We start from the raw sequence: 23,593 nt of genomic DNA, 5'->3' as shown, positions 1-23,593 counted from the left end.
ATCTTCGATTCGCCACGCGTGCTTTTCTTCGCGGCGTGCGGCTGATGATGGCGCGAACGGTGATGGATTAACGCACAACGAATCGCCAAGAAAAAGTTTTCTTCCCCTCTTCTTCCTTCTTTCTTTCTCTCTCTCTCTCTCTCTCTCTCTCTGTCTCTGTCTCTCTCTTTGTCTCTCTCTCTCTCTGTCTGTCCGTCATCCTCTCTCTTTCTTTCTCATTTCTACTACAACACTTTCGTTCAGGTGAACGAGCAAGCAAGTTCGACAATCTCTTCTTCTGACCACCCCCTTTTTATTTATTTATTTTTTTATATTATAATAATTATTATTATTGTCATTGTCATCGTTATTATTATTATTATTATTATCATTATTATTATTATTAATATCATCATCCTCATTATCAAGTGTCATGCAAATTGGAAGAGGAGGAAAGTGAGTGAAATTTTTATTGTTCCTTTTTTCTTTTTTTTTTAAATATATTTTTTTATATTTTTTTATCTTTCTTTTCTTAATTCTTCAAACAATAATTCTTTTTCGTGACCACGATGGACCGAGATGAGTTATCATTTTGGATACTGTACTTGGGAACATGTTTGTCTATCTTTGTGGAAACAGATCGATGCAATGTGATCTATCATAAGATTTTACCCTATTACTTTAGTGATTGTAAAAAGTGAAATCGAAAATTGGTGTTGTTCGATAGTGATCGCCGTCGGTGGTGTCGCTCCGGAAGGATTCCCGGTGATAAGCATGTAGATATGAAAAATACGTGAGTATATCCTTAGTATTATCTATCCTATAGATCTTACAGGCCTTAGATACCATAGGAGTAACGAGCTAGAACGAAAGTCTGGATCGTTTCCTATACTCGGATCATTGACTTAACGAAATTTCGACTAAAATTCTTTAGATCAAAAAAATCGATCTACGTTTCAGGTAGTTTGTGATTACATACACTATGCTCGTGCGACAGTGCAAGGTAGAGATTAGATTGGATCACGTAAATAAAAGCGATATGTTTACGAAAGTTTTTTCTTAATCGTTTTTATCAAATTAAACAACGATTTATAAATAAACAACACTAGTATATAAGAATAAATAAGAATATTATAAGATTGAAAATGGATAAGGAGAAAAAATATTTCAGACAAAAGTTACTTGTTCTTTTTTCTTTTTAAGTAGGATACGTTACTATTATAAAAGATATAGGTTCCTATTAACAAAAAAAATAAACGAACAAGAATCACCTCGAAATGATCTTGAAACCTTTCATTACATAAAAAACAACAAACATTCTAACATTTATACCATGAAATCAAATAATTGTTGTCTGTAAAAGTTTTCTTTAAACCGTCGTATTTTCGACTTTGATTTTGCACTCGATATATTAATTGCATCGTATCATATCGTATCATATCAATGATCTATACTACTATAGTAATTAAATAAGTGTTATTAATAACAAGCTATATAGTATTATACTATATTAGTATCATTTATTCAGTATTGTATTTTATACTATACTACTGTTATTTGCTTACTACAATACTAGATTATATTGATCTTATTTAGACATAGTGTATTTAAATATAAAATAAAATATAAAAGATAAATCTAACATTAAATAATCCAATAGATAAATCGATATAAAAAATTTAATCAAAATAAATTAATTCAATAGATACATTAATATAAAAAAATTAATTATACATAAATATAAAATAAATAATTTAATAATAAAATAAATAAGTCCTGATTGCATAGATCATGAAGAATCTAATATGATCTAATAGTTAATAAATAATATAAAAATTAAAACCTGATTAATAATAATATATTGTATTTAATTTTTCTAATAATAATTATATGTGTGTGTATGTGTGTCTACATGTATATATATGTATGTATATATACACACAAATATATATACAATTATATATATAAATTAACTATATGAAAAAAAAATAAGTAACGAAAAATAAATATACTTTATATTTCTTTAAATATCTTTTAATATGAAAGAGAGAGAGAAAGATAGGGAAATAGAGATAGGAAAAAAAAAGAGAAAAAGAATAGAATACAATTAATTCACACGAATTAATAGCTTAATATAGGTATAACACAATAAATAGATAAAAAAAGTAAAATAAACAAATACTGCAAACAAAAGAAAAAGATAGAGATATAAATTCTCTGAATGACGAGAAGTATGAATGAGAAAACAGAAAAATGAAAAATATGTGGGAGGGACCGGTGAAATTTCTTCTTCGATTTGCATAAAACGAGTGTTCGATTTGATCGAGACTTTAATTCGAAAATTATACGTTTAATCGGCAAGCCGATACTCTCCATACATATCTATATATCTATATAATACATACATACATATATATATATATATGTATACATATATATATTTATATCTATATATATATACATATATATATACTACATAAATTATACCTATATATATAAACTATATATATGTCATATGTATATATAGAACTTCTACCTTTACCGTTCCCAGCCACAGCCAGTAAATATTCATTAGATGTACTCTCTGCACCCTGCCTTTCTCTCCATCTTTCATTTGCATATCACAATCAACGTCATATCATTGTCGAGCGAGCCGAGTGCATGGCTCGATTCCAGCCGAGTACGATCTCCGATCGATTCTCTACGAAAACAAAGGACGTTGCATTGCTCACGATTAATCGGACAGTGAATAGCTTACTTTCGATCGGAAATCTATTGGATTGGCTAATGTTTGTATTGTCAACATTTTATATTTAAATGTATGAATTTATTATCTGAAGGAAAGTTACAAAATTTAATACAGTAGTAAGTCAACAATATTCTAGTATAATATAATGCAATAGCAAATAAATATCAATAATATGGTATGGTATTATATATTAATAACATAGTATAGTATGATAATGATCTATAACATAATATGATACTGTTTCAAGCAAACAATAATATTTGTTTAATTAACAAATAATCTAGAAATTTGTAATATAAAATAGTAGTATTGTTTATTGATAAATTGTATGGAAAAAATTTGTTTAAAAAATTATATCTATATATGTCGAAGTGTTATTCTGCCTTGAAAATGTATCATTTACATAGATCATTTTTATAATTACCAGAATTATTGATGTCATTTTAATTTAAGTAATTAGAAAGAAAAAAAAATTATTCTAATCATTTAAATAATAATTATATGATTTACAATTACATCATTTTTATAAGTAACAATCGCGTTGAATTAATTATTTATATCAATTTAGATCGGCCTAATTAAAATCTAATTTTTTTGAAAGACAAATATATACGATTCAGACCATTTTCATAATTACCAGTTATGTTCATATATCAGTTATTTTCAATTAATCATTTATATCATTTTAAAAATCATTTCAATTAAAATCTAATTATTTTAAAAGTCAAATACAATATACGACTTAGATCATTTTCATAATTACCATTTACATTTAATTAATTATTTATATCATTTGAAAAATCAGTAGATTAAAATCATTAATTCAAATCAAATACTTTTGAAGGACAAACATATGACTTACAATTTAATCATTTTCATAATTACCAACAACATTTAATTAAACATTTATTATATAATCATTTATTATATACATATATATATATTAATTAATCATATTTAAAAAAATTTATCTGTTTAAAATTTAATTCTCTTGAAAGAGAAATATATCTATACGACTTAGATCATTTTCATAATTCATAATTCATTGCCATATACGTTTAATTAATCATTAGCATCATTTTAAAAATCATTTTGATTAAAATCTAATTCTAACTAATAATAACTCGAATAGATAACTAACTAAATAATAACTCGCAAGAAGAAAGTATATCTGAGTTAAATCATTACCCTAATCAATCGACACGTTTATCATTATGTTAATGTTTCTTCTTCATTTTTTTTTCTTCTTCTTCTTTTCTTTGTTTTTTTTATAACTCTTTAGAGAGAAGAAGAAGAAGAAGAAGAAGAAGAAGAAGAAGAAGAAACCTGTTTTGTTTTCGAATTCAACGACCGAGAATGCCCCGTTAATTTACTCGAAGAGAAGAAGGAGAAATGTGAGAGATTTGTAAAGCAGTGCGACGATGCACTTCTCTCTCTCTCTCTCTTTCTCTCTCCCTCTCTCTCTCTCTTTCTCTCTCTCTCTATTCCAGAAAACCACTAAGCAGAGTTCTCTGTCCGATTTGTTTTTCTTCCTTTTTTCTTTTTTTATGTTCTTTTTTCTAAAAACGATCGGTTATCGAAGAGGATACCTACTCGGCTTCCTTTCAACGAGCAAACAAGCAATTCTCGAAAGGTGACTTCTTTCTATGGCCGATATTTATTTACATTTTTAATTTTTTTTATTCTTTTTTTTTCTATTTTTTTCAAATCATTACTCCTTTCCAGTTTTGTTATCTTCTCTCTGTCTCTCTCTCTCTCTCTTTTCATTCATATAGCATTCCTCTTTTTCTCTTAAGCGATTAAGCGATTAATCAAAGACGAGAATCGCGTTCAATTACTCGGCATCGAGCACCTACTCTCTCTCTCTCTCTTTTTTTTCTCTTTCTCTTTCTTTCTCGTATATACAGACACAGTGGCTCAGAAGAGAAAGAGAGAGATTAGAGTCAGGCTCCAATTAATTATCGCGCTCGTATCGCTGTTTTTATTCGTTCATGGCGTCTCGTCGAGACGAGACGAGATGTCGTCGTCTTCGTCTTCGTCTTCGTCTTCCTCTTCGTCTTCGTCTTCGTCTTCGTCCTCACCTTCGTGTTCGTGTTCGTCTTCGTCTTCGTCGTCGTCGTCGTCTTCTTCGTCGTCGTCGTCTTCTTCGTCGTCGTTGTCGTCGTCGTCGTCGTCGTCGTCGTCGTCGTCGTCGTCGTCGTCGTTGGAGAAACGGTTCTCTTCACTGCTTTTAACTACACTTGCCTGTATAACTAGAAAAAGAGAGAAAAAGAGATAGATAGATAGAGAGAGAGAGAGAGAGAGAGAGAGAGAGAGAGAGGGAGAGAAAGGAAAGGAGATATACATTGATAGACAGTTAGAGAAAGAGAAAAAAAGATAGATAAATAAATTATTGATATACCTTTCTATTGGATGCGATATTTAATTCACTTTTTTAATAATTTTTTCGTGTTATGAGTTTTATTAAAAAAAAAAAAAAAAAAAAATGAGTGAAAGTCAAATAAAAATTGAATATTTGGATCGATGAAATGGCAGATGAATAAATTGACGAAGAAACAGAATGACAGTCAAAGAAAAATGGAAGATAGAGAAAATAACGAATAATGATAGACGAACAAAAGTAAGCAAATGGAACAAAATGATAAATAGAGAAAAACAGCAGGACTAACAAAATAGTCTATCTGCCATTTTGCAGAGAGATGAAATGGCAGATAAATAAATTGTTGGTTTTTAGAAATAAACGACAGATTATTTAACGATGCAGTAATTAAATTTAAATTTATTAGAATGTACGTAATTATACAACTGATGGTTTTCATTGTTACGATCTTTTGCATATATATATATCTGTGCAACGTATTAAAACTTGAGATCATATTAAACATAACTAAAAAATAATGAAAGAAAGAAGCATAGTAAAACTCGTAAAAAAAAAAGAATGAATTACATTATTTACACGCATTTATTCAAATTCAACAAAATTAATTGAATATCATTTTCCTGGGAAATATCAAAACACAAACGAAATGACAGAGAATTTACATGCACATAAAAAAATAACAGATAAAAATGAAATGGCAGATAGATAAAATGGCTTAGAGAGAAGATCGATAGAATGGCAGAGATATAGAATGATACAGAAACAAAATGATAGAAAAACAAAAAAAAATACTTACTAATTTTTTTCATCATGAAGCTTTTATTTAATTTATTTGAATTCATTCAATTTGATAACATTTTGTAATATGTAATGTAAACTAAGGAAGGAGTTTTGTTCACTTTGTCAATTTTCCTAATTGACCGCAGTTGAGTTTGATAAAGGAACGATGGTTTGAGTTCCACACTCGATAACTGGCAAACGAAAATTTTGGAACGAGGATCACGTAATGATCCGGTTACAGGCTTATCGTCCCAAGGGTGATTGATAATTAGCTTTCGATGCGTTTTAGATTCGTACGAGTTGATATTCCCTGTCCAATTTTATTGACACAAAAGTTTGATTAGTCCTTATATTTTCCTTGTTTTCTTTTTTCTTTTTTATCTTTTTTTTAATTTCTTTTTTCGAAGCTTCTTATAAACAATAATATTTAATAATTAGTAAATACATATATTGTTCTTTGACTATATAACAATTGTTTTTATAATCGAAATCCAAGATACGCTCTGTGTTACGTTTATAAATATTTATGACGTTAGTTATCATTTGCACACACACACATATATATGGATCTATATATAATATATTTTTAATGTATAATTTAATTTATTCCTTTTTTATATTATGTTCAAAATTTCTTTTAAATAATAATAATAAAAGTAATAGTTATACATATTTTTTAATATTTTTATTATCTTATATAAATATATATATCACAATATAATATATTTATAATATATTATATAATATATATATAATAAATAATATAAATATATAAATAAAATAAAATAAAAGGAAAATATTTTTCAAATATGTAATATAATTTACTTTTCATTCTTTTTCTTTTATTTTACAAAGTTTCCTTCCACTAATAATAACAAAACAATAACAACAACAACAACAACAACAATAATAAAAAATAATAATAATATTAAACAAGAATAATTACGGGTCATATTTTTCTAAGTCTCTGATCTATGTTCTATTTTAAACTATATTTTAATTTATAATAATAGAATAGAACGATAGCCTAATAGCATCGTATATGTTTAATAAGTTCCATTCACCAGACGTTTATTTAGTTCGGTGTACGCGAAACTTTACGACGATATTAATCTTTCTCTCTTTCTCTCTCTCTCCCTCTATTTCTACTCGACTTTCTTAAGAAAAGAGCGGATAAACGTATAAACGTGGCAGTCATGTTGGGGGACGAGTTAACGAGCATGAATTTTCTCAACATTATCAGCGCGGATTATGCGGCTCGTGAAATGGAGGCCACCCTTTAATCGGCCTTATCGACAAATTCTTTGAATTTCCAAGCGGTTCGGTTCAACACAACGATGTAAACGTTTTAAGACAATACGAGAAGCTCGATATCAGGACGACGTTATAGACTTCGTGGAAGAAGCGTAGGAAGAAGAACTCCAAAAGAAGATAACAGAGAGAATCGTTCTGCTTTTGAATAGTACTTGCGTTACCGTGAAAATGAGAAACGAGAGAGAAAGGAAGAGAAAGAGAGAGAAAGACAAAATTCAAATTTTGATTCCAAAAAAATTTTACATTATGTAAAATTACATTTTTTGTTCGATAAAGTTTGCGATCATTCGAAATTACGTTTGCTTTTTTAATTCTTTTTTATTTTTGAAACTAGTTTTGTTTTTAATAAAATTACATTTGTAAAAATTAAGCGGATCGAAGTTCAGTTTCTAATCGCGTAAATTTAAATTTATTTAAGATTGATAATAATTATCGGATATTTAAAGATTCACTTTTAATAGATTTTATTGCTAATCATATAAATTTACCTTCTTTCTTTTTCGAATCGATTCTATCCCTGATCACTTATAGTTATATCTAGTATTTTTTATCTCAGACAAAATGGAGGAATAGATAAAACATTAGAAATATTAAAAATATAGATTTTCAATATCTTTAAAAATGAAAAGGCTTAGCATATACTCGACTTATTTCCTTTTCCTTTACGATATAACTTTACCTTCATATAAGTAAAAATTAATAAATAATTGAATTTATTGAATTAATGAACATTTCCTTTTCTTTTTCTTTCTTATTTTTGCTCATAGAATATGTATGAAGTTTAGAAGAAAAAAAATAAAACGAAGAATTGTAACGTCACCATAGATATATCCCAGATATAAAAGTTCTTTTTTTTCATTGTTTAAAAATTGAAACGTGGAAAAAGATATTGTTTAGAAACGTCAAACAAACATTAGATCCAACGTTTGTCGACCTAACGGTCAGAGTTGTTTATCCTTTATAGGAGGATCCTTTAACGTCGTACGCTTTTATTTCATCCTCGTTTCTACAGTTCTATCCTATTATCCGATAGACGAGAGACAAGCGTCCTACGATTTTCCAGGACGAAACATCCGTCTGAGTTGTCGTGGTCGTTGTTCTTGTAAAAACGTAGAGCCCCGCTCGTATTCCATTGAGGTGTCAAGCTTCACCAGTGATAAACGTCCGTTCGAATCGTCGATTGGAAACATCGCCGAGGCTTCCAGCTATCCTTTCCACAGGTGCTCCCTTTCGACTTTTGACACCCGCTAGAAACTTCGTTTCTTCTCCTTCAAAGAAACGGACACTCGTTAGCGCGACCTTCTCGCACTGTCATCCTTCTCTTATCCTTTTCTATCTTTCTCTTATCCCTTTTCTCTCACAATCTCTTTCATTTTTACAAATATCACTTTTGGTTCTTGAAACTTTTGACATTTCTGTTTTAACTTTTGACTCGAGTTCGATCGAATGAAAAAACGTTTAGCTCTATCTACTTGTTAATGTTTTCCTTCGATATATGAATGTGTGTTAATTTTATGTCAATTTTTATTTATTTAATTATTTATTTATTTATTTATTTCTGTTTTACTAGTATTCGATTTCAATTTCTTTTTTTTTCACGCATATCTTTATTTTCATTTTTACTTTTCTTCATGCTAATCTCACGCAAATTTTCATTTTAGGTATTTTATTTTTCTTTAAATATGCATTACAATCGAAAAGATAAGCAATTTTTTTTTCTCGATTTTTTCTCCCTACTTATTTTTACTTTCTTCGGTGCGTCAAACTTCCATGTCAATTTTTATCTGTTTATTTATTCTTCATTTAAGTCGACTTTTTTCACATATATCGATTTTTCTTTTTATTTTTATTTTCATTTATGTTAACATCATCTATTCAGTCTATTGTTATTTTATTTAGTTTATTTTTCTTTAGATACGTATTATACGATCAAAAAGATTCGCAATTTTCGCGTAAAATTATTTTTCTTTTTTTCTTTTCTTCAATTCTAAGATTATCTATTGATTTTTCAATGTAACATCTGATTTTATACATATCTATAGATAATAACATATTCTTCAAATTATAAAATTATTAACAGCTAATTTTGTTCTTTTATATTTAGTCATGTTAATTTTTTTTTTTCATTTATTTATCATATTTTTTTCATATATATTATCGTTGATACAAGGATAGGTAATACGTGTAAATGTGAAAGTTTTGGAATTTCTGTTTTTAAATGAAGTTTTTTATTTTCTCCTTTTTCTTTATACTTTTGTTTTATAAATCGTTGCTTTCTGGTGCTCGTAAGGAGGCGACAGTAACGACCAACTGCATCGGCCAAAGCCGTGCCGAGAAGGCAAGAAGATAATTAAAATTCGTTGTTATCCGGCTAATGTTTAATTCAGTATGTTTATTTTAAACGTGCGAGACACATATGCATAATGCCGACGCGGTACGCTTTACCATGGTTAATGAGTGCGGATGAATTTAGAGAGAGAGAAAGACAGAGAGAGAGAGAGAAAGAGAGAGAGAGAGAGAGAGAGAGATTATAAAAGGAAAAGAGAGAGAGGAAAAGACGAGTTAGTTACCCTTAAAAATGTTTCGATAACTCGAAGAGTCGATTTATTTTAGTAAAGTTTCAAAATTATAGTCATAAAAGTATGATGTATCTATCTAATTAAATAAAAAAAAAAGGTAAGGAAAAAAGAAAATGTAAATGAAATTTCTAACAGTTGGATGTTTATAACGAATTTGTTTTATTAATTATGTTCAATTTACCTGTTATATTCAATAAGTAAAGAAATATTTTTCGTTGTTATAAGAAATTTTTTTAAAAATTTGTTTTTTAAATTTTTTGAGTGGCATTTATTTATTCCAAGCATCTATATTTAATAGTTATTTTTATAGCAATAATAGTTATTTTTATTATTATTTTTAAATTGTCGAAATGAAGCAATTCAATCGAGGATACTAAAATAATTAAAATTATTGTATTTTATTTCTTCTAAAAGTGAAATAAATCAATAACCCAAGTGTCCACAATAATTATCATTATTATTATTGTTGTTGTTGTTGTTGTTATTTTCTTATTTTAAAATCTTCTAAAAACAAAATTTAGCAATGTATCAACGTTGCTAAAGTGATTAATATAATTTTATTTAATGAATTTAATTCAAATTATAATTGCAAAATATATTTGTAATGTATTTAATGATATATATTTGGAATATACCTATATGAAATATATTAATATTTTTTCTAAATTGAGATAGAATCCTGTTATCTAATATATATTACATAATAATAATAATAATAATTATTATTATTATAATTAAAATTATTATACAATAATAATTAATATTATTATCGTCATTGTTACTACTCATTATTATTTTTATTCAATATTCAAAGTGAAACTTTTTGTTAGCAATGTTGTCGGTGCAATTTAAAGCTAATAAAATAGTCGTATTTTATATCGATTGGATAAATTCGAAGGAGAACTCGTAGAACGGTCGAGAGAGGGATGGTTTCGAGGATAGCCTTGGATTTCCACGTACACAAGAGACAATAAATTCGTCGCGTTGGAATACTTACGTCGGCACGTATTCAAGCGATTTTCTCGGCTCTCCTCTCCCTTATGGTCCCCATGCAAAAACGAGCGGAGCCTGTAGGAGAAACGATAGAATCGTTTTCTCCCGTCGATTTACGATCTTTCCGTGGCGTTACGTCTCTTCGATCCTTCTCTTTCTCTCTCTCTTTCTCTTGTGTTATGCCAAACCGGCCCTTAAGCGGATCAGTCTTTCAGTCCTTCCTCTAAGAGTGAAATCCAAGACGCTTTATGGTACGAACCATCGACTCCTAACGAGACTTCGAAATGTCCTAAGGTATCTTCTTCTTCTTCTTCTTCTTCTTCTTCTTCTTTTTACTCTTATTCTTATTCTTTATCTATTTACGGGGATTATTATCTCCCGAAAGCTTTTCATCTAATCCTCTTCCAATTTCTATCTTTCTTCAATCTAAACTTTCGTTCATTAATTCGGCTCATGATTAGTTAGATTTGAAATTTTCAAAGACACTTGAATATGTCGTCACGGTCAACATGATCTTTGGAAACATTTTGAACGTCTTGCTTTAAGTTACGAGTGAAATAAATGTAAAATGAAGAGAGAGAGAGAGAGAGAGAGAGAGAGAGAGAGAGAGAAGGAAAAGATAACATTAGCTTTTATGGTACTGGGTGTATACTAATATAATAATCGATGTTATTTCTTCTCTCTTTCTCTCTCTCTCTCTCTCTCTCTCTCTCTCTCTTTCTCTCTTTCTCTCCCTCTTTCTCGTTTTCTTTCCTAATATCGAGACAAGTTTGAATAGAATTGAATCGAGGAAAAAAGAACGATGTTTACTTTTCGTTATATCCCGAAGAATTCTTAATGGGTCTCGAGATCATCTTAATAACCCCCTACTTAACCGCTTATCTTTATAGCCACCGACAAAATTCGCGGCTATGGAAAAGCGTAAGAAGCTTCTTTCTTTTTCTTTTTTCCTTCCGTTCTTTCCTTTCCTTTTTCTTCTTTCCTTTTCCTTTTTCTTTTCTTTTATTTCTCGTAAAAATGACCTACGTTGGATTTCTTATCCAGTAAGACTTTCTTATCGCAAAAATGCATCAGCCGGTACTACTTGTCGATTAACGAAACGAAATAAACAGGGAATAAAGAAAAAAGGTAAAAAGAGATTTTGATGATCCAATAAAAATAATATAATTTTTTTATTTTTATTTTCAAATACCACCCGGTATATATTCGTAAAATAGCCTCTCGGTAATACTATACAATATATGTACAATCGTCTCTATAGATGAGTACGGTATTCTGAAGTAGGTACATATGTATATATGTGTATGTATATATATATATGTTTGTTGTATGTATTACCTTCGGTCCTTTCTTTATTCCATACATGTTGGTACTACCGTACTTATGTACAAAAGAAAATGCCGATAGATCCGCAGAAGATTACGCGTGTAAAAGGACTCCTCGTGAGAGTTGGTTTGCGAACTTGCGATCAGCACACCCGTTACATTCTAAATACTTGTAAGCATGCCATATTACCTGGCCAAGTTCAAACTGTATTACAATACAATAGGTTCAAGCGGTGAGCCCTTTCTATGTTAACCTTGTTTCTTCTTTACCATAGCGAGTTACGTTGATACGCTATATAGGGTGTCCCTTATTTTATTAGATACTAAGGGATATTTATTTTATTATTTCATTTATCAAATAAATTGTAATGAATTCATTTAAAAAAGAATTATATGATACTTCATATAATTTATTAAATTATATAAAGTTAGTTTATTAAATAGTTACGGCATGTGTGGTTTTCATTTTTATATTACTGTTTAAATTATATACGTCTTATATTGTTACATAATGTATTACTATAACGAATCATATGAAATTTATGGTAACTTATTAATACTTTGATATATTTTGATATTATCTTGATATTATTTATTGCTAGCTACTTAAGCTTACATTCTTTTTTCTTTCACGGATACATAATCTCAATCGTTAATCAAGTAAAATATATTTTTTATTTTTATTTATTTATTTTCTTTTTTATTATGACATCTTTTTTATTTCTTTTACAATTTTTTTCATACTTGGTATTTCCTCCAATTTTTATACTTCATTTAATTTTAAATATATCTACTTTTCTATTTAATAAAATATTCTAATCTCATAAATATAATAAATCGTATCGACTGAAAATTATTATTATGCTTCTTCTTTTCACTACTTTTCGTTTTCTTAAATACAATCTACATATATCTATAACTCAGTATGCAACTTGTTAGACTATGTTAAATCGATGAAATTCTTAAATAAAATCCGATAGTAATTAAGAACAGGACGCTTTCGTCGTAAAGATACAGAGAGAGAGAGAAAGAGAGAAAGAGAGAGAGATCGCCCTAAACGATAAGTCGAACTCGCCGATCGGAATGCAAATAGCGGCCTGCCGAAAATGGACAAATCACTGTAAGCACACCCCCGTTGGATGATAATTACTAGTCGATCGTTGGGAGTAGTACGGTGGGGTGCAATTCTGTTGTCTCGTAATCGTCGTCCCTTCGAATGCAAATGCTGTTAAGGATCTACATAAGATGAGAGATTAACCAAGGTAAAAAACACGCGTGTGTGTGTGCATCTATGTATATGGGTTTATGTATGCGTGTGTGTACATGTGTGTGCGTGGGTATAGTGAGTATGGTAAAAAGGGGAAAAGAGGGTTGGAACACGGCAACTCTTATTGCCACGAGGAGCTTCGTTACTTTTAAGGTTAGCATACACCATAAGGTTTATACACCACAAGGCCGTTCGATTATTCGCCATTTAATTTACAACAAGATATTACATACGCGGCTAGTAACCAATCGGGCATTGCGTGGTTTTTTTTTTTTTAAATTTCTTAGCTTTTTCTTTCCTTTTTTCTTCGCAAATCAGCGAAAGATCTTAATGCTAAAATTGTTAAGAACGAAGATTATAAAATTTGTCGACGGATGAAATTAGAAATGATTAAGAATTATTATTCATGTAGATATAAATAGACGTTCTTTCTTCCTCTCTTCCTCTCTATCTCTCTCTTTCTTTCACCGTCTATTTCTATGGAGATCCTTTTACTTTCTATCCTTTTCTACCGTTCTACTCTGTACTCTTTCTCTGTCTCTTTTCATTGAGAGGTCCTCCACATGTTCAAGAAAGGCAGCTCCCTGGTCTGGCAAGGAAACTCTGCGTACTGTCTATTCGTTCCAAGCTAACACGGTGCCTTAAAACGACGATGTCACGATAACGATACGTATGGCTCGCTAACCTAACGTCTAACGTGGGTAGACTTCTGCTAACACACCAAGGACTACATATATGCGCATCCTGGTGCAACGATAGCCTCGGTCGACCAACCCAACAATCTACCTTTCTCTTTCTCTTTCTCTCTCTCTTTCTTCTTCTTCTTCTTCTTCTTCTTCTTCTTCTTCTTCTACTCCTTGGTGCCTACTTACAAGCCCCATATTTACACGCGTACGCGATCGTACGTACTCCTGAGGCTCTCTTTACCGACTAATCTCTCATCTTAGATCGCATTCCGCCCTTCTCCTTCTCCCTCTTCTTCTTCTTCTTCTTCTTCTTCTTCTTCTTCTTCTTCTACCACTTCTTCTTCTTCTTCTACTTCTCTTTCTCTTTCTTCTCCTCTTCCTCCTTCTTCTTCTTCTTGATGTTCTTCTTGATGTTCTTCTTGATGTTCTTCTTATTCTTATTTCAAGTTGGTGTAAAAGAAGCGGGACGTGCGTGAAATTGCACCTCAACGATAAAGGAATCGGTGATAATGCAGTAAGACTCGGTGAAACGTTGCTTTTCAGATTGCAAAAAAGTGACAAGTGTTCAGTTGGAATTTCACGTAGGCTTTAAGTTAACTTAAGGTTGTCTGTTAATGTAAGCTGATTTAAGATTTTGAATTGGACACTTATTTCTTTTTATCGACAATTTTCAGTTTTAATCAAAAAGTGAATTAAACAAAAGTGATTTATTATATACTGAGAGAATTATTATTATTGATAATTAATTAATCGACCAATAAGTGTCTTGTTATATTAAATTTGATAATTTGATAATGTCCAAGTATATATCTCGTTTCGACAATGTTACATTTTTATTTCAAACAAACATTCGCATTTAACATAATTAATCATTGTATTTCGATCGTTAAAAAAGTGACAAGTGTTTATCTGAAATTTTATATAAGCTTTAAATTAACAGGATCGTATTATATGATTTTAATTTAAAATTAGATATTTCATTCTCAAACATTTTCAATTCTAATTAATGAAAATAATTTATCGTAATTTTATTAATCACGATAACTAAACCTTGTTAAACTAAATAGCTTATTTGTAATATTTATCAACCATCCCCAAATGTATATTTCGTTTCAGTCATGTAATAATAAACATCTTTCTCTATTTTTATATCACAATCTATTTATAATACAAAATTAAAAAATATTTTTCGACTTAGTGAACATAACTCAACATAATTAATGATAGATGTAGATCAAAGTGGTAAGAAAGAAAAAAAGAGATAATCAGTCCCAATAAAGAGAGAGAGAGAGAGAGAGAGAGAGAGAGAGAGAGAGAGAGAGAGAGAGAGAGAGAGAGAGAGAGAGAGGAGGGGAGAGAAAGAGAAATGAAGAAGAATGTTTAAAGAGAGATAGATAGAGTTGAAGGGAGTATGGGAATCAAGTAACCCTTAATTCTTGTCGCCTTAACTTATCTCGCAACAGATCGTGATCACTCGAGTGTGCCTATCTGACACTATGAAACATCGGGATTTAATTAGTCTAAAGTCACGTCACACGATAGCCACGTAGTTACATTACCGGTTTCCCTCTCTCTCTCTCTCTCTCTCTCTCTCTCTCTCTCTCTCTCTCTCTCTCTCTCTGTTCTATATTACTTGCTGATCGATTCGATCCATTAAATCATTATATTAACTAATATTCACTTAAAGATTTTCATGATTGATAAAGATCAAATGACTCTAATGTATTTCATTAATATCGAGTTTTATTAAATATTTATTCGTTGTATTAATGACATTGTGTTGTAATTGTTTGTTTGTTTTATTCGTTATTTTATCATTATTTGCAGAATAATAAAACATACAATTGAAATTTTGGGACAGTGTTTCGTTTCTTTTTTTTTTTTAAATTATAAATGATCTTTTATTAATGATCGATAAAAAAATGTTGAATAATTCTCAATCTTTGGTATTCAAATTTAATTCGATTTTATCATTAATTTTATATCAGCAAAGACGATTAGACGAAGAAATGTAGTTTGAAAAATGTGTTTGATAGAATGATAACACTAATCGTGTTAAATAAACGTTAGGATAGTAAACATAACGCAATATTATTGAATGAATGTGTAAACTATGCAAACTGATTTCGAAAGATGAACTTCGTCGATTCTGAATGGCATATCCAGTTGCAGGAATAGCAAATAGGGAAAAGCTGGTGTAGATTTCGTACATTGATAGATGTAATACATATGTACATATCTAAACATACATGTACGTATATGTATATTTATATATGTATATTTATATATATGCACATATGTACATATACATATAGATGTGTACGATCTTAGTACGTACGAAGTTGTGTCACACGAGACTCTGTCGACGTCGACACGCGTCTCGCTTAATGGCTATGCGATTTACGTTAGATCATGTTGTCCATCAACTTTACGTTACCTTCAATGGACTCACTCAATGGTGTCAATGCGAGCTGGAAATATGTCTTTCGTCGAGATTATGTCGTTTTATCGCCTGTTTCTACTAAGGAAAACACGAGTGGAGATTTATTTATGAACAGTCGGTCACTAAGCTGATAGATACGTTAGAATGTTAGATCGAATATAAACAAATCGAGTATCTAACACATCGATTTTATCGTTATCATTAATCGCATTAATATATCTGAACTCGCAAAGTAATGTATCTGAAGATTAATCGTATCTAAAAATGTTTCATTATTTTATTGGATCAATTATTAATAATTAATATTTTACAATAAGGTATGTAATAGGATAACGTTGACTTAATGTAATATTAAGTATAATAATTTTCTAAATAATAATATATGATATAAATTATATAAAGTAAGTATATGTATGTATAAATAAACAATAAACGGGAATATTGGATGTAAACATTTATTACAAATATAAAATTATTACAAATTTATTATAAATTAAAATTATTACAATATAAAAATTATTACAAATTTTTATTACAAATATAAAATTAATAAATTAACAAACAATTATACAATCGTAATTTATTCGTATGATTAATAATTATGTTACTCTGTTAACAAATAATTATTAATTAATATTTAATATTAGTTTAATATAAAAAAATATTTATATTTTATAATAATTAATTATTCGTAAAAATGAAATTTTTTATTTCGTATAAAAATTAATGTATGACCGTATTAAAAAGATATAATAAATTTCACATAATAATTTCTTTTATTATCGTAAAATTATATAGTACTATATACGACGTTCATTAAATTGAAGATTGTGTATAAGAACGTGTATTATCTGAGAAATTGATATTTGTATTACGTCACGACCTTGAGTTATGAAGGTAGTGTCGCGAATGAACCATTTGTTGTTATTATCCTAGACTCAAAATTGGTTACGTGACCTTTTTCAAGGTAGTCAGTCGTTCGAGAACCTTCGATAAGGATACACGCTCTTTTTCCTTCAACGATTATGAATTTCAGGTATATTAGATTTTATAAATTTATATATTAGAATAATATTATAATTTTTCTTCTTAGATAATACAATTTAGTACGATGTAATGCGACTTGATTTAATCATTATAATTTATTTTATTCAATATTATTAATTTTATTTATTCGTTTTATTTATTTATTTTATATATTCGTTTCATTTATCTCATTCGATGTTATTCATTTTATTTATTCATTTCATTTATTATGTTCAATGTTATTAATATTTGTTCGTTTCGTTAATTTATTTAATACAATAATTTCATTTATTTCATAAAATATTAATCATTATTTTAAAAATCCTATAGAAAACTATTTTCCTCTTTAGAATCTTCTAATTAAAATAGAATTATCGTTTACTATTTAATTATATTTTCTTCGTCCCAACTATATCCATTCCTTTTTCACTAATTATTTTCTCCCTCTCAACTATATTCATTAATTTTTCACCAATTATTATTCATTGCTCGTTACACGATTATTTATTTAAAACTAACGTAATTATACGTAAGTACGTGTTATATTACACGCAAGTTCACAAGTATCTTTTATCGCCGACTCGTTTATGTAAAATTCTTGTAGACGAGTAGTGGTCTTGGTCGGTTGGTATGTATTTGAAAAAAAAATTTTCCTATCGAGGAAGGAATCGCAATGGGAAGGAAAATAAGCACTCGCGGTAAGACGTACAAAGGTTGAGATGGAAATGGGCGTAGGTAGAGAGAAAGAGACGGACAGACATATAGACATACAGATAGATAGATACAGAGAGAAAGATAGAGAGAGGGGGAAGAAAGAGAGAGAGAGAGAGAGAGAAAGAGAAAATATCGTTTGTCCCTATGCACAAAGCTGGCCATAGTCAGGTGCGAATACGTTTAAATTTGAAATTCAGTTACTCCGCGGTTGCGACGCGCCGGGAGGTCCTGCGTCGTAAATCCAGCGGTAACTTATTATTTTCGCGTAGCTACGTATGCAGTTGTAACTTCCGCGATCGTTTCTCTGGACTTCGCGACTTCGTTACGTTCAACGAGCAGACATACTCCCTTTCTCTCTCTGTTTCTCTATTTTTTTTCTTTCTTTCTCTTTCTCACTCTTTCTCTCTTTCTCTTACTATATCTATATACAGTCCCAACGAAAAGTGTCCACCAGGATTATTATGAAATCTAGTGATTCATAACCTTCGATTTCTTCTTCTATTTTTTTATTCTTTTTTCTTTTTTTTTTTTTGTTATGGGAATCCTTAAAATCCGGAATATATATAACACTGAACCAGCTTCAATAGGAAAACGTCAATAGTGCATGGTCGAAGAATGCCGTCAGATTACAACTGATCTATTGGAAAATGTTCAACGTAATATTGAGGAATAGATTTTGTTTTTGAATGGAGATAGACGGTATATATTTTAAATATTAAATAGAATAAAAATTGTTCTCAATTTGAAACTTCTAAATAGATCTTCTCGACTAAAAGATTCTAGATTAAGAAAGAAAAAATAGGGCTATTAATGTGTAAAGAAAATTAAAAGATCTATTAAATGATGTCACTTAAATTTGTTCCCATTTAAGATTTTTGAGGGAATAATTGAAAAGAGGGTCAGTAAATTTATGATAAGGATCTATTCTTCTTAAAATAAGTAAATTTATGATGAGGATCTATTCTTGTCGAAAATAAAATTAACCTGTTTCAGCATTTTTCGAAAAAATTCATTAGATTTCGTTAGATACTTTTTATTGAGATATTGTATATGTATATATAGATCATTGATCATATTTATCTACCTGAGTTTATTAAGGCTATCAAAAAATAATCGTTTTGATTAATTGTTTAAAGTAGTGTTTTTATTAATATGTTAATAATTATTTATAAATCATTTTTATTAATAATTTATTTCAATAAAGTTTAAGAAATAAATAAATTTATTTATTAAATATATATTTTAATTAAATATATATATTGTATATTATAAATTGTATACTGTTTTTTATTATTTATTATTTGGTTACATATCCATATAACGCAATTATGGTAATTAAGTATAAAAGTTTGCCAATTTCACTTGTAACATTATGTTAAATAATTTATATAATTAAGAATAAACATAACAGAAACATAATTTAACGTGAAATACGATTTTAAGTGGTCGATACTTATGGATAAATCTTACTTAAGAACGTAATTTTAAATAAAATGTAGTTTTAAATGTTCGAATACATAAGTGTCAATTGTACGTAATGATCCTAATCTAATTTCGAACATATAACACATAGGTATCACGTACGTATATAAGATTACATATACGAAGATACAATAACGAGAAATTTTACAGTCTGTGTACATTCGTTTCGATTTTCTTCGAAATTTGTCTTTCTCTTCTTTTTTTTCGTTTTTGTTTTTGTTTTCTTTTTTCTTTATTATTAGTTTCTATTTTATTTTTTTATTTTTTGTTCTTTTTTTTTTAAAGACAAGACTGTCGAGCGAGCGTGTTTTCAGGCGTTCGGTGGAGAACAGAGTTCGAAAGGGAGGGACCTCGGCATTTGTCTGACCCTCTAATTATATGGTATACATCGTGTACATCGAGCGAAGGGAGGTCGTCGAGGTCAGGGTTCTGAGAGAACTGGTGGAGAGGGCACACAAAACGCGCCACGGTGCATCGAGATATATCGAAAAATTGGCCGTAGCCGGATATCGACGCGGCGGGTAGCCGACTACAAAATTTACCGGCCGACAAATAATAATTATTCTCGTTTCGTGCTGGCTGATCCGATGTTCGATGCGCCAAGACTGGTACATTCGATGCAAGAATTTTAACATTATCCGCTAGATTTATACAATTTTTCACTGTCGATTAAATTTCTGAAGAATCAGTAAAACAATATATATATATATATATATATATATATATATATATATATATATATACTCTGAAGGATCAATATCTAAAACTATATATTTATAAATATATATATATATGTATGTATTATAGACATATCTTATATAGAATGTGTATATATATATATTTATTTATTTATTTATTTAATTATGAATATATATTGTCTTGTTGATTCTTCAAAAATTAATCAAAGTATATATATATGAATAAATAAAAATTCGAAGGATAGGTTATTGTTAGATCTACAGATTGGATTTATTCATCAATTGAATATGTTCATCAACAGAATGCCAACGTTTAAAAATTTAATTTAGAAAAAACGTGATTTTTCATGAATCAGAGAAGTAAATATTAACTTATATGATAACATAATTTTACTTAAGCAATAATCGATACAAATGTAATAAAAATAATTTATAGCATAATCGTAGGATTCGTAACAAGTGTGAAACGTTAATAAAACATCTAATATGACAAATGAATTAATTATCTAAATATTTTTCTTTACACTCGAAATTCCATTCTTAAGAATTGATAACATTTTCGAGTAACTATAAGCCCAGTAGAAAATGGTAACACTTGTTGCGAAGTTGCGAATTACAAATTGTTCTCTCGCCAAGAGACAAAAGTCAAAAACTTTCGGTTATATTACTGTTCCGAGAATTCACTTTGGAGTTCTTTCTCATAGCTTATCTCGTTAGCTCATCTCGTTTGCTCATCTCATGTAAAATAATTAATGCTGGGGTTTACCTTGTGCTATATCCGTGAAAAGTCGAGGACGTTTTAAGTTCATTATGAAGTTTTCTGGTATAGCTAATGAGGAGAGTTGGTATTTCAAGAAGTTACATTAATTAATATTACATCATAATTATATTAGGATGGTTATAAGTAATAAACAGTTTAATTAACGATCACTATAAAAATTACCTTTGAATTATATTATTATATATTAAGTGATATCGTAACACTCAGTATGACGATAACAACTACAAAGAAACTAATAAGATATACGTATGTGTATCTCTCTCTCTTCCTCTCTCGCTCTCTGTATATATGTATGTGTTTGTTGTATACAAAGATGTAATTTTAATTAGATGTTAGGGCTTGAGGATGTGTTAACTTTATGGACGCAAATACTTACGGAACTATTCGAAAATTTCGGATAATAATTTCACTCCACCATTTCTAAAGGTAACGACAAGCTAATCGAAAATTTGTAGTCACGTAGACGGCGACGACAACGATAGTTTGAAGAATTGACTCTCTCTCTCTCTCTCTTTTTCTTTCTCTTATTCTCTCTCTCTCTCTCTCTCTCTCTCTCTCTCTCTCTCTCTCTCTCTAAGAAAATCTATCTCTCTTACTATATTCGTATTCTAGAACGATTCGAGAGATTTTTAAGCTACTTAGAAATTTGAATTGATCGTGCCTAGTTTTGGAAATTTCTCTGCCTCTGTCGCAAAGGTTCATTTATTAAAGGACTCAATTATTTAATCTTATTAAGATCCAAGATAGCCTCGTTTCAATTTTACCAGAGACGGGAAATATGTCGATCGGAAAATATTTTTTTTTTTTATTTACAAAAATGTCTTGAAATATTATTAAATTCTGACTAAAAATTTCCATTGTTTTGTATACCTTTGAGTAATGATATTTTCCAAATAAATTGTTACATTTTTTAACGTTTACTTTCTAACCGTTCAGTTTTTTTTGTTTTTTTGTTTTTTTTTTAATTTAAGCAAAATTCACTTTATAGCATGTTAATGAATAACTAGGGTTTTTTTGTTTTCTGAAACATATAGTATTTTCTTATTTTCTGAAACATACAGTAAAATTAATTTCTGATTAGAAATTTCCTTGATCTCGTATGCCTTTCAACATACACTTCGTAATTATTAAATATTTTTATAATGTAATCTTAAGAAAAATTAAACTCTTAAAGAACTTTAGCAAGCAATTAAGGATTTCTTATTGAAAAAGAAAAAAAATGTACGATAAAAATTATCGATATTCTATTAGTTATTTCCTTCATCTTGTATGCCTTTAATTAATCTCATCTTCCAAATAGATTTCTACATTTCTTTACATTTACTTCGTGATTACAAAATTCTTTTTTAATCTAATCGTAAGAAAAATTAAACTCATAGAACCTTAGCAAGCGATTAAGGATTTCTTGATTTTCGAAAAAAAAGAAAAAACCGAAAGAAATGATCAACCTCCGATTAGATATTTCCTTCGTCTCGTATCCCTTTAATTAATGTCATTTTCCAAATATACTCTAAAATGTCTCAGAATTAACTTCCTAACTAGTAACATAAGTTCTCTTTGAAATCTAAATAGAACTCAACTTGTAGCACTTTGGTAAGCTACTTTGAACGTGCTTATACACGTACCCTATTAATTAGAAATAGTCGAAGTGTATCCTTAAACGTGGAAGGTCGTTAAGATAAGGATAAAACTATGTGAAAGCTTTCATTGGACACGGTAAGTTTAACATTTCGATTTAGCGAAAATAGAAAGAAAATGAATTCTGATCTATGTGATAGAATTATTCTACCGTGTAAGTATTACGAATGCTTTACTATGAAATAGAGATGACGTATGTTGTAAAATGGTGATAGAGGGCGAATTAAAAATAAAGGGGGTGCATTCTAAGATCAGCAATAGCAGGACATTGATTACTGATCGATAGTTTCGTAGGATTTAGGAGAAACATTCTTAAAAAATTTTTGGACTTGTTCTCTCTCTCTTTCCTTCTCTCTTTGTCGAGATTTCATGGAATGTTAAGTAATAGCGATCCTTAAGATCACCATCAACAACACCGTAACGCATAGCCGCCACTTTGCTCGACGAATCGAAGCACGTGTTTTATTTTTTTCTTTTATCTCTTTTTTTTTTTAACTCGATTATACGCATTGCATGAATCCAGGACCTGTAATCGAGAGTTCTCTCTTTCCCTGTTTTTATTTTTCGTCAATCGTTATTCTTAACTTAATTCTTGAGTTGAATTTAATATGACCGGTGTAAAGTTATATCAAAATTATAGTAGGAAACCAAAGAGTAAGGAAATTCCCGTAGGAGAAAATCGTTTTTTAGAAGAAATTTTGAATTTTGCTTTTTTGAGGATCGTTTCAATTTTTGCACTCTCATTCGTTTTAATGTCGT

At 29.3% G+C, this 23,593-nt stretch overlaps 1 protein-coding gene across 1 annotated transcript in view; it reads left to right on the top strand.

Moving 5' to 3' along the window:
* Positions 1-524: 524 nt before the first annotated feature.
* Positions 525-23,593, top strand: part of LOC127068510 (unconventional myosin-Va) — a 109,931-nt gene continuing 86,862 nt past the window's right edge. The window contains exon 1 of the mRNA XM_051004781.1: positions 525-772. The gene's annotated coding sequence lies outside the window, so the exon portion shown is untranslated. The remainder of the gene's footprint in view (positions 773-23,593) is intronic.

Source organism: Vespula vulgaris, chromosome 13 (genome assembly GCF_905475345.1).
Source record: "Vespula vulgaris chromosome 13, iyVesVulg1.1, whole genome shotgun sequence".
Classification (NCBI taxonomy): Eukaryota; Metazoa; Arthropoda; class Insecta; order Hymenoptera; family Vespidae; genus Vespula; species Vespula vulgaris.
This window is presented reverse-complemented; position numbering and strand designations above follow the sequence as displayed.